The sequence below is a fragment of the Macrobrachium nipponense genome, chromosome 10, assembly GCF_015104395.2.
Source record: "Macrobrachium nipponense isolate FS-2020 chromosome 10, ASM1510439v2, whole genome shotgun sequence".
NCBI classification, from domain to species: domain Eukaryota; kingdom Metazoa; phylum Arthropoda; class Malacostraca; order Decapoda; family Palaemonidae; genus Macrobrachium; species Macrobrachium nipponense.
In genome coordinates this window covers 47104109-47121893 of record NC_087204.1, presented here as the reverse complement: position 1 = coordinate 47121893, position 17785 = coordinate 47104109, and the positions used below count along the sequence as shown (strand labels likewise).

At 37.2% G+C, this 17785-nt stretch overlaps 1 protein-coding gene across 1 annotated transcript in view; it reads right to left on the bottom strand.

Moving 5' to 3' along the window:
• Positions 1 to 17785, bottom strand: part of LOC135223605 (uncharacterized) — a 910537-nt gene that overhangs the window by 5878 nt on the left and 886874 nt on the right. Inside the window, exon 16 of the transcript XR_010316536.1 lies at positions 16414 to 16623. The gene's annotated coding sequence lies outside the window, so the exon portion shown is untranslated. The remainder of the gene's footprint in view (positions 1 to 16413; positions 16624 to 17785) is intronic.

The following is a 17785-nucleotide window of genomic DNA, read 5'->3' as shown; positions in this document are numbered from 1 at the left end:
CACGGACTATATATATATATCATATATTTTACATATATATATATATGTGTGTGTATATATATATCTATATTTATTTAATAATTATAATATAATATTATAGTATATATATATATATTATATATCTATATTATATCATATATATATATTATATGGTTATTAAATATATATATATAATCTATAATAATATATATATATATATATAATATATATATATATATATATATAATAAACTATATATATATTATATTATATAATATATTATATATATAGATATATTATAATATATATATAATATATATATATATAATAGATAGATATATATATATATATATATATATCTCTTATTATTATAGATATAGATATATATATATATAGATATATATATATATATACTATATATATAGATATATATATAGTATATTATAATTATATATTATATATGATATATATATATATATATATATATATATATATATATATAGATATATGTATATATATATATATATAAATATATATATATATATATCTAATATATATATATATATATTATATATATATATATATATATATATATATATATATATATATAAATATATCATATATACCAACCTAAACTAACCTAATTTACACTCGCTGGAGACCGAAAATGTTACACACTAATCCTTACAATGTAATGTGATGGGCATTCCTAGGGATTATATATAATCCTGCTGTTTCTTCAAGTTGCCTTTTGATTTCCTAAGACAGCAACTACTAAATAATTGGCATTGATAAGGATTGTTCTAATTACAAAGCGACAAGGAAAAAAAATAACAAGCGCAAGAAAATTCATATTGTTCTACAGTATGCCAACTACGATATTATCCAACTTTTTACATTTACAAAATAACAAGTTATTACCTAAAAGATGGATGCTCGAACACCTGGCAGTAATGATGCCAGCCACCAAGCGAACCATCCACATTAATTCGTATGCTAGATGCTTCCTTAAGATCGTTGTAATAGAACTCGATATCAGAAGCCAGCTGATCTATAATAAACAAACCAATTTACTGACAAACTCTCTAGATTATAATGTTCCTTACATAACTTTTTGTTCTACTGCAATAGGTGTTATCAGTAATAGGAGGTGCCACACAAGAACACTGATATACATAGTACTCATATTACATGTTGGTGTACTAAAGCTTCTTTATTACCCAACTGAATTCCTATATCCATTGCTCTCCAAAGACACCTTCCTGTCGAACATATCTTAAAATGCGGCAATCATCTTCATTTTTTACTATTATCATTTTTATTCATCGTGCAGACTCAGACGTGTTATGACCATATATAATAATCTGATGTATTTTGTATGAAAAATAGAGGACATACAGATAAAAATCCAACCAAAAATGCAATAGAAATAATTAAGTCAATTGAATTAAGCTAACGTAGTCTAACACATTAAGTCCCCAACATTTGTGAGCTTCAGCATCAATATCCCTATGTGACACATTGTTCTATTATTCTACGACAAAGGATATGAAAGATCTCTGATACTGGCCGGCCACCTAAATTCATGGCACTCAAAGGAATACGGACGCTACCACTCGACCAAACAAGTTATACTCACTAACTCAAGAGAAGGCCAGAAAAAGTGTTAGCAAAACGGTGGAGAGCTCTAACGAAATTCTCAAAGATATGGGTGTCATTCCAAACACGAACCATACCGTGGTTTGGAATTCATCCCGAATTTTATACAAAAGCAGCTGTCGATACAAATGTCAGACGGTGGAATCTTCACTGATGAAACAACAAGATGATAGGCACTAAAATGGAAACAACAAAATCAGTCAACTTCTGATTAAAAATTATGTGCTTTGGTGATCAACTGTTAAGGAATTCATATCAGAAGTCAGATTACATTATTCCGTTGTCCTAATAAGAAACGTACTATGTCATTTGCAATTACATGCCTAATGTATAGCTAAATTTGTTCATGCAATGTGTAACTGAATCTTACCATTGTATATTGAATAATATTTTGAGGGAGAGTGGTTATAATTATGTATCGGGCAACTGACTCAATTGCTGACTTAAGGGGAATCAGAAGCAGTGTACCTAGCACGGGTAATCATCTTAGGTTTTGATTAGTGTAAAGGCGTGTTCCTGTGTTTCTGTGGGGGTAAAGTAAATTTATATCATAAAGGGAATTAATTACGAGTGGTTGCAAGTGTAGCCCGATACTGACTTCCGACCTATGAATACGTGAGTGTATAAGTTTTTTTTTGTGTGTGTGTTAATTTACTCAAAAGTGTATTTTATTTTGATGTCCCTCAGGATTCGGTGGACATTAGTGGTTTTATGGTATTAAAATACATTAGAAAAGTGGTACTATAATTTTCGTTTTTGTGCTTGGCATGAGAGAGAGAGAGAGAGAGAGAGAGAGAGAGAGAGAGAGAGAGAGAGAGAGAGAGAGAGAGAGAGAGAGAGAGGCAGCTGAATGGCCAGTCGCTAACTCATCAAAAATTTTGGTTCGACATACGTTTTCTTTCTCTCACTATATTCTTTCCGTATTTTATATACCAACATGACCTTGTATCAGTTAAATCAGCTGATTAACCATCTTACGCCAAAGGGGTATAATAAAAATTGTCTCCCGTATGCCTAGGGGGTCCCGGAGTGAGCGTAGAAGCGGAAAAAATATTATTTTCAAAAACTCACAGCGCGCTTAGTTTTCAAGATTAAGAGTTCATTTTTGGCTCCTTTTTTTGTCATTGCCTGACGTTTAGTATGCAACCATCAGAAATGAAAAAAAATATCATTATCATACATAAATAATGCGATATATGATAGCGCAAAAACAAAATTTTATATATAATTTTTTTTCGTTGTATTGTACACTAAAATGCGATCATTTTGGTATATAACACATTGTAAAACGATCAAAGCAAGACAGAGAAAATATTATCACAAAATGATGAATGAATTCGTAATGCGCGGACGTAAAATTTTTTTTTTTTTTTTCAAAAATTCACCATAAATCTAAATATTGTTCTAGAGACTTTCAATTTGTTTCAAAATATAGACAAATCATTGGATATTACTTTACTATAAGAGTTTTAGCTTACAATTGCAGTTTTCGACCATTTCGGACGAGTTAAAGTTGACCGAATGTCGACATTTATATATATATATATTTTTTATATGCAATTTTTTCAAAAATGAGAAAAGCTACAACCTACAAATATTTTTTGTTGTATTCTACATGAAATTGCGCACATTTTCATATATACAAATCTATAAAACGCCTAATAGGAAATGGAGCAAATATTACGAGAATGCGATGTACGCATTTCGGAGATTTGCATCGGAGAATCGCCGCGCGAGGGAAGGAAAAAGTTTTTTTTCAAAAATTCACAGTAAATCTAAATATTGTGCTAGAGACTTCGAATTTGTTTCAAAATGAAGATAAATGGTTGAGTATTACTAGACTGTTATGTATTTTGCTTATCCAAAAATACCAATATATATATATATATATATATATATATATATATTATATATATATATATATATATATTATATATAAATAAAGGTTTTTTTTGCCACGAAGGAAAAAAATGAAAAAGCAAGATAGCTGAGTACTTTCGGTCCTATTCGGACCCTTTACTGAGGCAAACTGATTTTACAAAGAACACCATAGTCAAAAGAAGGCTTAATATACAAACTGACACTACCAAATTAGCCATAAGGGCGATTTTCACTCTACAGAGAGGAGGAATCGCCATAGGCTAGCCACACCTTGAAGGATACCCGCAGCAAACAAGTGATTCTTCCAGAAAAACAGTACATTTTGAAAACAACACGGGAGCATATACAATTTAATATCATGAATTTTTACAAAAATTTTCCCAACAAAAATTATTATTAATGAAAAGACGAAAGAAAATATAAATATATATATATCGAGCAAGAGAAAGAGGGAGAGAGAATATCAAACAGGAAGAGACCGAGAGGAGAGAGATAGAGAGAGAGAATGAGAGAGAGAGAGAGAGAGAGAGAGAGCGATAGATAAAATCCTAACTATATACATGTGGGACTAATTTATTAGTTGTTCATTTATTTTGAGGTCCTTCATAAACATCTTACAAATATATGGGTCCAAATGGTACATTCCCAGACTTAGATTTAGGTTGTTTTTATTAGTGATTTGTATAATTGCCGATTCCAGAAAATTTCTTGAAACATAATCATTAGATCTAGCAATTACCGAGGTATCACCCCAATTAATACAATGAGATTTTTCACTCAGATGGATAAACAGTGCATTTGAAGTCTGGGCTGTTCTAACTGAATACATATGCTGCTTAATCCGAACACATAAATTTTTACTAGACTGACCAACGTAAAACGATGGGCAATCCTTACAAGGAATTTTGTAAATGATGTTGTTATTTGTTACGAGACTATTCTTAATTAGCATATCTTTAATGGTATTGTTATGAGAGAACACTACATTAACATTAAACGATTTAAATATTGATTTTATGGTTTCAAATTCGCAAAAATAAGGTAAGCTAAGTACATTGTTAGGCATTTCTTTTTCATTAATAGCAACATTATAAAACTTTTTATGAGCTTTTTGATAACATAAATCAATTAAATGAGGTGGGTAGCACAGATCGTTTCCTATCTTTTTTATGTCTTCTATTTCTCGGTCCAGGTATTGTGGACTCGTGATACGCAAAGCGTGTAGGAACATAGAAGAAAAAATTGAAATTTTAATATTAAGATGGTGGCAAGAATAAAAATGTACATATGTTAAATTATTTGTGGGTTTTCTATAAATACTGAATTTGCATTGGAAAGATTCTCTCTCTCTCTCTCTCTCTCTCTCTCCTCTCTCCCTCTCTCTACTCTCTCTCTGGTTTGATATTCTCTCTCCCTCTCTCTTGCTCGATATATATATATTTATATTTTCTTTCGTCTTTTCATTAATAATAATTTTTGTTGGGAAAATTTGTGTAAAAATTCATGATATTAAATTGTATATGCTCCCGTGTTGTTTTCAAAATGTATTTTTTTTCTGGAAGAATCACTTGTTTACTGCGGGTATCCTTCAAGGTGTGCTAGCCTATGGCGTCTCCTCCTGTCTGTAGAGTGAAAATCGCCCTTATGGCTAATCTGGTAGTGTCAGTTTGTATATTAAGCCTTCTTTTGACTATGGTGTTCTGTGTAAAATCAGTTTACCTCAATATATATATATATATATTATAATATATATATAATATATATATATATATCTATATATATATATATATATATAATATATATGATATATATTATTATATATATATATATATATATATATATATATATATATATATATATGTATATATGTATATATATATATATATATATATAATATATATTATATATAATTTATTTATTACATTTTTTTGTTTTTTTGATTCTGGTACGAATACATTAATAAAAGGAATGCAGGTGAAACTTTTCTTTTTGCATAAAATGAAATAACATGTATCATACATCAATAGATACGGATATATAAAAACTTGTAATAAATATAAAAATAAATATAAAATAAATGCAGAATACTCACTCGTAATCCTAACTCTTCGTACTATTCTTGTTTTCTCCCTCCTCCATTGAAGAGTCTTGCATTTTTTTCCTCTCGACATGACGAGGTACAGGTGGGGGAGGGAGACGCACGCCCTTACTTCTGATGGGACACGCAGTCCCGTGTGCCCTCCGCTGTCGGTTGATCAGGCACACTCCAATAGAAGACCGCATTGTGGTACTTACGGTCACACTGCCCGAACCTGCATAGAGCTATTTTGCAGGTGCGACAGAAGAACCGGGTGTCTCTCCTTCTGCCATTCATATGGCACACCCGGCACCGTTTCTGCCTGCGCTCTTCTAGGAGCTCCAGTGTGTGATGCCCTGGCTGCAGCCGACACACAGGGTCCACTATCCGACGAGAAGTGATGCAGGCGGGGCCAGCAGCAGGGGTGTTGGCAGCAGGGGCGGTGGCAGCAGGGGCGGCGGCAGCAGGGGCGGCGGCAGCTAGGCCGGGCGGCGGCACAGCAGGGGCGGCGGCAGCAGGGGCGGCGGCAGCAGGGGCGGCGGCAGCAGCAAGATGACCGAAGTTGGCCCTCCTCTAGGGGCAGATCTGCAGCTCGGGGCAGGGGGTCAGTCATGGAAGGCCACTCATCGGGATTAAAGTGGATGAGGGCATTCCCGGCTGCCTTGAGGAACTGTAAGTGGGTCAACCTCCGGAGACAGTGACTGTAGTACCCACAGTACAGTATGTAGGCATTTTGGAGGGCCAACTGAAGAATGTATTTGGGGAGCTTCTGGGTCCACCTCCTGGTTCTCCTGGCAAAGGGATAATACTGGATGAGTTGATCTAAGAGATCAACTCCTCCCATGTGCCTATTGTAGTGCCCAATGACGGTAGGCCACTCGGCACGAAACTCCTCATACACAACTTGGCCCTGTCGAGGTGTCTTCTTCCGCTGTACGACCTCCTCTTGGATGGGTTCATGACTCGTCGTAATCATGCGGACGATTCGGACCCCCTTCCAACAGATGATGAAGACAGCTCCCTTCCGCCGCCACTCTGTCTCTCCTCTTGCCAGATGTTGCAGATGGCTAGCGAACCTCTTGAGGACATTCGGGGCCCCACGCACCAACCGAAGGGTACCACTGATGTGAATACCTGGTTCATACAGTTCCTGGGCCAGGGATACCGAGTTATAATAATTATCCATAAACAGGTGGTATCCCTGGTTATGGAAACGATCCACAAGCCGGAAAACAGTGTCAAGCATCGTGGAGAAGACCCCGGAATACACTAAGAAGTCCACGATGTATCCAGTGTTGGACTCGGTAATAAAAAAAAATTTCACTCCATATTTCTTCGGCTTCTTGGGGTTATACACTTTAATGCTTAGACGTCCTTTGTAAGGCATCATCCCCTCATCCAAAGAAAGGTTCTTTCCAGGAGCCACGAGAATTTTGCACCGTTCACGAATGTATTCCAACACTGGGCGGACTAAGATGAGGCGATCGGAGTTATTCCGGGGTATGGCCTTTCGGTTGAAGGCATTGAAATACCTGTCCAACGCTAGGAAAGTATCATGGGCCATAACGTCGGGCACATTGGGCGTACTTAAAAAAAAATTCCGCCTCCAATATTGCCTGACGTCGGCAGCAGGCATCAATCCAAAATAAATGTGGAGCACCACAAAATGCGCCATGTCGGTGAGGTTGCAGCCCCGCCAGCGATACGACAATGTCGTGCAAAGTTCATCACGGCAGTACCGAGCGTAGTCCGCCATCTCTGCTACCAGGTACTCCAGCAATTACCGCATAAGGAACAGCTGAATGAACCCCAGAGCAGTGAGAGGAACAGGTACGGTGAGCCCAAATGTTGCCGTGAATGGGTGCATGTTAGGTGGGGTGGGGTCCTCCGTCCACCCTTCGTCGCTCTCAGGCGACCGACCTTCACCTTGGCTGGCGCGATGCTCCGACCTTCTACGTGCCCGTGCGCACAGGCATGGACACAATTTCGCACACGAAACCCCCCCACTGGCCCATCTCCCTCGCTTAGGCCCTCGCTTTCTGTATCGTCATCGGCGACAAAACTAGACCCTATATCCTCATCCTCCCCCTCCTCAGATTCCCCCTAATTTGCACTATAACCACTAAATTCGAGCTCACTTTTGGGATGTGAGCCTCGAACGGACATTGGGGGCAAATATTCATCATCACTGACATCGGGACATCACTAGATGACCAACCGCCATAAAAATGAGGACTTGCGACATACTCCCGATCGAGCTCCGATAAGTATGCATCAATGTCCCTTGGTTGGAGGCCTCCCAAATGCCTACGAATGCCCCTAAGGACACCCTGATGCTTCCTATGGGTTACTAAAGGCACACGAGAAACACGTTGTGATCCTAGAGCACTTTCATCCATGCGTGGCCGCACAGAACGGCGTTGAGGCGCGAGCTCATCATGGGTGCTTGGTCCCTTGCCAGCATCCAAGTCGAAAATACATCTCACACGATCCCTTCCGGCCGGTAAAACGCGCCTTTCGCATTCCATACGTCGTTGAGACATCTCTATGAACGTCCTGTACCACCACAAATATTCAAACTCTCGCACAAGTTCGGCAAAACACGATTGCAGCAAAAGATCGCTCTCGGATGACACGTCGCTGATGCTGGCTGATGCGAGAAGGAGGGATTTCACTCATGCGCACTAAGGGTCACACTTCTAAACAAAACAACACCTTGATCCGTAAACTCCCAGCATCCCCCAAAGCGCGTGATTCAAAAGTTTTCGGCTGGTAGGCCTATGAGTATTTTTCCGCGAATTTTTAAAAAACGTTTCTATGTCAACGTATGATACGTCCAATCGGCACCCGACACACAATTTATCTCAACGTATAATACGTCCAATCGGCGCAAGAGGGTTAACCTTGAACCTGAGATGCAAATAGTGGTTTGTTGGATTGGTGCATGTTTATTTTATCTTTTTCTGGTGGATAATGTATTAACAATTTTGGGTTGGGGGTTCATGTGCGCATAAATATGCCAATGTTACAGAGGTCGGGGCGAATCCTAGAGTATATGAGTTTTCATAAAAAAGCAAAATGGCCAACGCAAGTGGAAACCAGACACTGGTACACAAATAACAAATATAATTGCGGGAGTTAGCCCTTTTCGAGGTATTGTGGATGGCATTCTTTCCCAACCAGTGCAAACTTTTATTGAGGGGGTGAATAACTATTTATAAACGCCAAGGGAATTAAGGATGATACAGAGGCGTTCACAGAGGCAAAAGCCTTGTTAGATTTCAATAAAGGAGATTTACCTTTTAGATGTAGAAGTTTTCTGTACACAAAGTGTAGGTCATGGACTGAATTACAAGCATCTTTAAGAGCGGCTTATGGCTCAAAGGAACACAGTGATATAGTAAGAGATTTAAAACGGCTGTACAAAATTCGGAAAGGCACAACAAGCCTTACTGAGCATAGCTCAAAACTTTTTGACTCTGTGGGAGCATGGATACAGAAATTGAAAAACTCCATATAGGTAAATGGGAATAATGTCTCACTCGACAATTTACACAAATTGATACATTTCGCAATGCTATTACACGACGTACCAGACACAATAGTGGACAGTTTTGATGAAAAAATTGGACCTACATCAAACGAAGAACTAATTTATGCCCAAATTCAGAAACACATGTCCAAATGTCCCACAGTGGATAGTACATTTTTTAATGGGACTGGTCCAAGATATACAATGCAAAAGTGTGTGCAAAAGTGGAATATAATAGAGGATCGATCGTTCAAAGGCGACAATTGTAAAAAACCAGGGCACACAAAAAAAGTATGTAGAGTCAAATATTGTGGAATGTGTAAAAGTGTGGATCACTGTTGGCAAGCTTGTCTGTCTCAGATACAAAGAGATACGAGACCTACACCTCAGAAATTCAGGTGCTACAATGCGAGAACTTCCCCGGCAGGTCAATTAAAAAGGCAAAGGGATCGGCAGAATTTTTGGAGAGCCAATCAACAAAAAGTGTACAAATGATTTGTACGTGTCATTGTGGTTTCGTGGGGGACGCCCCAGAGCCCAGGCTTATAGTATATGGAACAGTGGAGGATGTGGATATCCTGATCTATATAGACACCGGCGCGTCTATCAATTTAATGGACCATAATCTGTATCAATCCATGTTCTACCATTACCCTTTGAAACCCTCAACGGAGACGGCGTGTGATGTGCAAGCCCATAGATTAAACACCCTGGGTTTTGTTAAAATACGGTTTACTCTGGGTGACAGAGTGTTAATAGGGGTTGTGCTGGGCAACAGACTTTTCCTGGGCCATCCTGCATGTGGAAGACACAAAATATCGGTCCATGCAGGTGTTAGTTGTATAAAGGTTGGAATATCCGGTGTTTTTATCTCTTACGAGGACGCAAGTGTAACTGAGGATATGGGGAATACTGAAAATGGGGGTGTGTTTGGCGGTGCTAATGGTAATGATACCAGGAATATGGGGAGTGGTGATACCAAAACGCACACTGATGATACGGGGATATGACTGAGGTGATGTTAAACGGGATATGGAGGGCCACGGTGGTAACAGTTTTGGTGGGTTTGGCAATGGTGTTATGGGTGGTGGTACTGATACTAATACTGATATTATTACAGATACTAACAGTCGGGTCTTGGTGGATGCAATGAGAACCACAGGTGGTGATATTTATGCGATCGTGGAACGGGGAAGTACTAACCACAAATCTAAATGTGTTTTATCAGAGGATGTTATTTTAATGCCAGGTTCAAAGACTATGGTAAAAGTCAAATTGAGTGAAGTAAAAAAACCCACAGTAATATGCATAATTGAGGCAGCAAGAAACTAAGAGGGGTTATTAGCACTGCATCAGTGAACAGTGTATCAAACACTGGTGTTACATGGGTAGAATTACTGAACTGTAATGATACACTTAGGAAATACCAGAAGAATACATATGTGGTAGATCTCCAAGATTGGAGTAATGTCAGTAATTCAGTGGCTATTGTAGAGGGGAAAACTGAGTTTTCAGAGGCAGAAATGCAATCAAGGAAACAAATATTCAGAGAACATTTAGCTAATGCAAATTATAAAGAGCATATAGAAGTGATAAGCGAGCTCTTGGCAGAATTTGGGGACACAGTAGCTTTACGAGGGGATAAACTGGGAATGACTAATGTGTTAGAACAAATAAACTTAGAGAAAGGAACAAAACCCATCTTTATTCCTACATACCGATACCGCATACCTTTCAAAAACAGAGAACAGGTAGAAAAAGAGGTCAATAAATGGGAAGAGGAAGGAATCATTAGACCTACTGCGTCTCCATACAACTTCTCTCTGTTAGCAGTGCCTAAGAAGGACGGTTCTGTCCGAGTATGCGTCAATTTTAGACGTTGGAATGAAAAGACAATTCCTGACCGTTACCCAGTCCCATGCATACCAGATCTTTCCGTAGAAATCAGAGGACGTAATATTTATAGCTCAATTGATTTACCACAGGGTTTTTTGCAGTCCAACTTAGTGATAATAGTAATGAATATACAGCCTTTTCAGTGCCCAAGGGACACTATGAATTTATCCGGATGCCATTTGGTTTATTGGGCAGTCTGATGACCTTTGCCAGGTTGTAAACACAGTTTTGCATGGGTTATTGGGAAAAAATGTTTTTGTGTACGTGCATTATATATTAATTCCAACAAAATTTTTTGTACATGGGTGATATATTGATTGCAAGACTTGATCATGCAACACCTGGAAGTGATTAAGGAAGTACTTGAGCGACTTAGGTTAGCAGGGTTGAAAATTAAGCTAGCTAAGTGTTCCTAGTTGAAAAACCAAATCACATATTTAGGTCATGTCATATCTAAGGAAGGGGTTAGGTAAACGACAATAAAGTCAAAGCAATAACAGATTTTCGTGCCCCGAAATCAAAGAAAGAAATTAAGTCATTCCTGGGGATGGCAGGATTTTTTCTTAGGTTTGTGAAAGGATTTTCTAACATAGCAGCTCTTCTAACAGATGTATTGCGGGAAGATATTCAATTTCATTGGGGAAAACCGCAGAAAGAAAGTTTTCAAAAACTTAAGGATGCATTAATGAATCCCCCAGTTCTGAAATTTCCAGATTTCAGCAAACCATTCACGTTAGTGACTGATGCCAGTCAGGAGGGTATAGATGCTTGCCTTATGCAAAAATTTGATGGGAGGTTCAATTCCATAGCGTTTTATAGCAGGATATTTAGGACAAAGGGCAGCAATGAAAGATAAAGAAGCCTTTGCAATAGTATCAAGTTTGATTCATTTTAGAATGCTATTGATGGGGAATAAAGTAGAAGTCCTTACAGACCACAAACCATTATTGGATCTTTTCCTTACAGACCACAAGCCATTATTGGATCTTTTTAATAAACCCGATTTGTCACCTAAAAGAGCTCGATGGTTCTCAAATATCAGGGACTTTGGTTCAAAACTCAAATATATAGATGGCAAATTAAATGTAGTCGGAGATGCCCTTAGTAGAAATTTTATGATACGGAAGGTTCTCAAGTTATGCTAGTCACTAGTGATTCTATACAATGGGATATGAGTCTCACAGAGCAAAGACAAGATGAGGGTGAAATTTTGGTAGACGCAAAAGCGTTTTTTAGAGGGGAATCAGTCAGGAAAGGTTATAAGTTACCTTTTTTGGGTTTCGAATTAAAAGGTAATCTGTTGGGCAGGTAAATTAAATATAAATTAAGGACTAGTGAAAGTAAAGGAGACACGAAACAGATCGTAATTTCGAAAGTCCTAATTCCAGTGGTTTTGGATATAGTACATTGCAGGTTCGGTAGTCCACACTTGGGGATAACATTTTTTTTTTAATGAGGTGCGTGCTAAAAATATTTGGAAAAATATGGGGAAATATGTGGAAAATTTTGTGAAAAACTACAATATGCAATGCTTGCAAACCTGCAAGGATAACTTCCTGCAAATTAGGGTCATATCCGATACCAAGCAAGTAGACCTTTTCAGAGAATACATTTGGATATCCTAGGAAATTTTTATGAATCTAGATATGCAAATAAGCACCTGTTGGTAATAATAGATGGACTAAAGAGGATAGTAGAAATTTTTCCACTTGAGCATAAACCAGCTGAAAAAGTAGCTATAGCATTTTTCAATGGTATCATTTGCAGATGTGGCTCACCTGAGGTTTTATTGACCGACAGTGGCAGAGAATTCGTAAACAAAACTTTACAATGTTTAGCAGAAGTCATGGGGATACAGAAAGTAAAAATTATTCCATACAGGCCTGAGGCTAATGGGTTATGTGAACAAGCAAACAGGAAAGTGCTCGAAGCTCTCAGGAGGACTGTAGGAGGAAATGATAAAAACTGGGATAGATATGTAGATATTGTTAGACAACATCAACACAATGGTTAGTGATTCCATTAAATTGTCTCCATTTGAAGCATTGTTTGGTTGTCGAGCATGAGGCACATTCGATCTGTTAACTATACCTCATCATGGAGAAGATACAATTGAAGTATTAATTTCAACAGCACAGGAGAGACATGCTTATCTCAGCCGTAATCTCGAGGCTACGGCCCAAGAAATGGTGGAAAGAAGTAATAAAAAAAACATTCGATGTTAAAATGTTAAAATCGCTGTTGGAGACAATGTATTTCTAAAAATCAATGTGAGAAATGAACTAAACTACAAATTGGGTCCGAAATAAGGTCCTTTTAGAGTTATTGAGGAAACGACAGGAAACATTTATAGTCTTAGATGAAAAAGTAGGTCAGTCGAAATTAACTCATATATCTAAACTAAAAGGGTTGGTTGCATTGACTAATTATAGTATCGGGCAGTTGCATTTTTTCTGATTTTGCAAATTGATGACGAAATGTGATTAATCAGTTTAATGTAACGTTTTTTTTCCCTTTTCGTTTCTTCTACTATTTTTCTTATTATGCACAAACTGCGGCGATTTCACGTAAAAACCAGAAGTAATTATTTCATGATGAAAAAAGGGGTGGAAAATATGGGAAATTACTGTTATGTTGAGAAATATTATAAGAGGTCCGGGTGGTGATTACTGGTGGTATTGGTTTATTGGGGCTGAATTTTTTGTGGCTATTTTGGGGCTGATTTTTTTTGTGGCTATTTGGTGGTGAATTTTTTGTGGCTATAATTTTTGGTCGTGATCTGTGGTTTTAAGAGCCCAAAAGGTGGGGATTGTAGTTCTTTTGGCGTTATGGCTCTTGGGGGTGGCACTATTGCATTGTGGTTTTATGGGGCCCTATAAAGGTGTTGTGTTTTATGAGGTTATATTCACCAGTGGTTATATTTGGCGGTATATAATTGTTGAATTGTGGTTTTCTGTGGTTTCTATCCTGACTAGGCAGTATCATGAAGGAGTTACGTTTTTGAGGATAATTTTTGGGTACCCTTGAGGTGACAACGAGGATGTCCTGAGGATAATTTCTGAGGAATGTAGTTGTATAGTATCAGTAAAGATTTATTGAAGATTTCCATCGAAGATTTCATAAATGATTTTTTGGGCCATTTGAAGGAATGATGATTTCTGAGTTTACGAGTCTGACTAGACAAGTCCATAGTACGATTTGAGCACATGCTGTATACACAGGTGGCTTAATGCTGACAATGCTGTGATGAAACTGGTTGTTGATATTTTCTTTTAGAGTTGATTACTCAGAGGTTTGCACCGTTTTCAGGAATGTCTATGATTACATTCCATGGGGAGAAATTTTAAGGGGTCAATTCAGGTCGATCTTGATATATTACGGCAGCAATTTGCATGACGATACATACTACGTTTTCTATGGAAAAGCACTGAATTATATATTTTTTTTCTCCTTATACATTTGTAATGGGAAAAGTTTAATTATTATTTTTTTTTTCTACAAGGGAAACTTGTAATCGGAGTCAAGCTTTACATAGGATTTCTATTATAGAAAGGAGGTGGAATTTATCTTGGGATACATAAGATAGAAGGGATATTCAGCATTATGTTCGATGGAGGTTAGCTGTATAAACATTACAGGGGTTTTGCTGTATAGACATTATGGGGGTTTTTGAAAGTATATTTGTCAGATACGGGATTAGTTATGAGGATTCAGTAGATAAAGATCATATTTGATTTTAGTGAGGAATTTAAGTCCTTAATAATTTACTATGAGACTGGATATATTAGTTTATGACAGATTCGTGTGATAAAGCAAGGCTTTATTTGTTCTAAGATCATGTAGACTTTTCAAATATGGACACACAATAACTTTAGAGAATTCCCAACTTCAAGTGAGGGTGACAACGAAAGCAACTTAGGATCTACAACGCCAGAAGTCGGATCTCCACATGGGCGACGATGTTACGGATCGCCTTTGCATGGACAAGATGTTGTCGGTGGATCGTCTCAGGATATATTCTGGGACAAATCAGGAGTCTACAATCTTCTACGAGGTGGGTGAAAGACACCCTTGCATGGGAGTCACGGGATATTTCAAGTTAACAACGAGGTGGCACTTACTATTCCTTCATCGGAAGACGTCGAATCTACAGTTCAGCAACGAGGGTGTTATGATACACCTACAGGGGTCGTAGACGCTTAATAATGGCGCATGCTCAGCCGGGATCTACAATTATTTGGCAAAGGTGTTCGTGAAACACTTACATGGGCCCACGAGGCGTTTCAAAGTCCACTTACACAGGAGACGGTTACAGTTCCACCACTAGAGGGTAACGATGGGGATGAATTCTTCTTTGACAAACGCTACACAGTTCCAGTGATTGCAGTTATAACAGCTATAATGATAGTCGAAGTATGTGTTATAGGAGCTCTCTTGCAAATATTATGAACTAATATATACCAGTAGCCTATGTGGTGTGCGACAGGGGTGCACAAAAGACATAAGTGGCTGAGCCATCTTAAAGGCAAAATAATCAGGTTGTTAACCTTAGCTCTTGCTGGTTAGAGACAGATGCAAAATGCTGGATTCCTCGAAGATGCTGAAATTAAAAAACAAACAGGATAGCTTACCAGTGCACATTTGTGGTCAGTGACACGTTTCGAAGATCACGAGTTTCATGCATGAAGCATGCATGCCTCCTGTGTGACAATCGGGGTGTGTGTGTGTGCTCGTAACAAACAGAAAATGATATATAATCTGAAGAACAGTTGCAAAGGGGGGACTCACTGATTTTGATTGATAGAGTGTGGAACACGCTATAGAAGAGGTGTTGCAGGTCCGTCGGACAAGGTACCGTAAAAGAGAACTTTGAAAAAGTTAACATTTGAAGTGACAATTACTCGAGTCTAGAGAAAGGGAAGTGAGGTGCTTCACACATTCTTTATTGACGAACTTTAATATTTTAGTTATGTCATAATTATGGTCTCTTTATTTCAGATGGATTAGAAGTCACCTATGGGTTATTTTCTGACTGGTTTTGACTATTAATAAACTATTAATGTTTGGACACTTAGGGGAAGAGAGGGTACTTAAATATGATTTTGAGAGGAATATGATAGTTTAACGTTTCTTTTTGAGTCAGAGTTAATTAATTTTATTCCATTTTCATGTTAGCTATTGGGAAATAAAAAGTATATTTTTGTAACCACGGGAGTGTACCTTAGCCTGGTTTGACTTTCAGCCAACTCCAAAGAGGGCATGCAACGGAACAATGGTAGGTTATGTTACCAATTAGATGTTTTGTTTACTTTTGTTTAAACGAGTGTCATTTGACGTCGTTTGGAATTTTCCCTGTTAGATATATAATCAGAATCTGTGCCATACATACACATTAAAAAAGCGTTGTCGTATGTGTCCGAATAGGCGTAAGAGAAGAAAGGGACGATTTCCCTATACTGGAGAATTCGCAACCTGATGCACAGAGTGACGGAGGTCAAGTATTCCGTGCTGTTGCTCGGAAACATGTAATGTAGGTACTCTTTTGTAGTGCCTGGCTGCAACACATCCGTCTGAATTCCAAACATCAACGATTCATCACCTGTGAAAATGAAACAAAAAAAATTGCAATAAAACTAAAGTGTAAAATATCAATAATTCAGTACCTACCTTACGTTGAGTGAAAAGTATGCTTTACTTTACAAGAAGTACACAGCTAATTTAATGATACTTTCTACATAACCGTATGTAAATAAAATAATGAAAGATACTCAATTTTAATATATATAGTGTATACTTCATTATATTTTCAATAAGGATATTTTTTAGCAGAAAGAAAAAAAAACAGAGGGGAAGGGCTAAATAAATAACACTGGTAACAAGCAGCTACATTGTCAAATAAGAATAAGAAAAAGAAAACCGGTATATATGTGTATATGTATGTGTAAGTATGTATATACACATCGAGCTACAAATGTCCTTTAATATCTAATTCGCTCCACCTCTGAATTAATATATTTTCATATAAGTTAACCAAAGGGGAATTTCTTTGCCGACTCAAAAGAACGAATTAGATATTAAAGGACATTTGTAGCTCGATGTACGTACATGAATCACGGTAATGTGATATAACTATATAAAATATATATATATATTATATTATATATATTATATATATATAATAATTTATATATAATATATTAATATATATCTATATATAATATATTATATATAATAGATATATATATATATATATATATATATGTAATGGTATGTATATGTATATATATATATAATATATATATAATATATTATTATATATTATAAAAATATATTAAAAAAATAGATATATATAAGAATTCTTTATTGAAAAAAAAAAAGTTTAACTATGGTAAACTCTGGCTGATCGGTTTAAAAAGTTATATACCCATTGTATTGCTTTCCATAATACGACCTCTCACTTATTTCTTTCCCCATCTCTCAGCAGTAACTCTCAAAGGGACACTACCCACTTGCTCTCTTTTGTTTCTTTCATTACAGAGCACCTGCATCTCGCCCGTCACGGACGAAACGACCCACTGATAATAAATAACCTATAACCTGTTGGTTGTCCTGTGGTGTCCATACGGTGTTTTCACCAATGAGACTTCATCTCTCTTTGGCCCTTCAGATATCTCCAAGTAGGCCTCGGTGGAGTGAATTCGTAAAGAAGTTAGTTAGCTGGAACTTTAGTTGGCCAAACCTTGCAGTTAAGGACGAGCGGG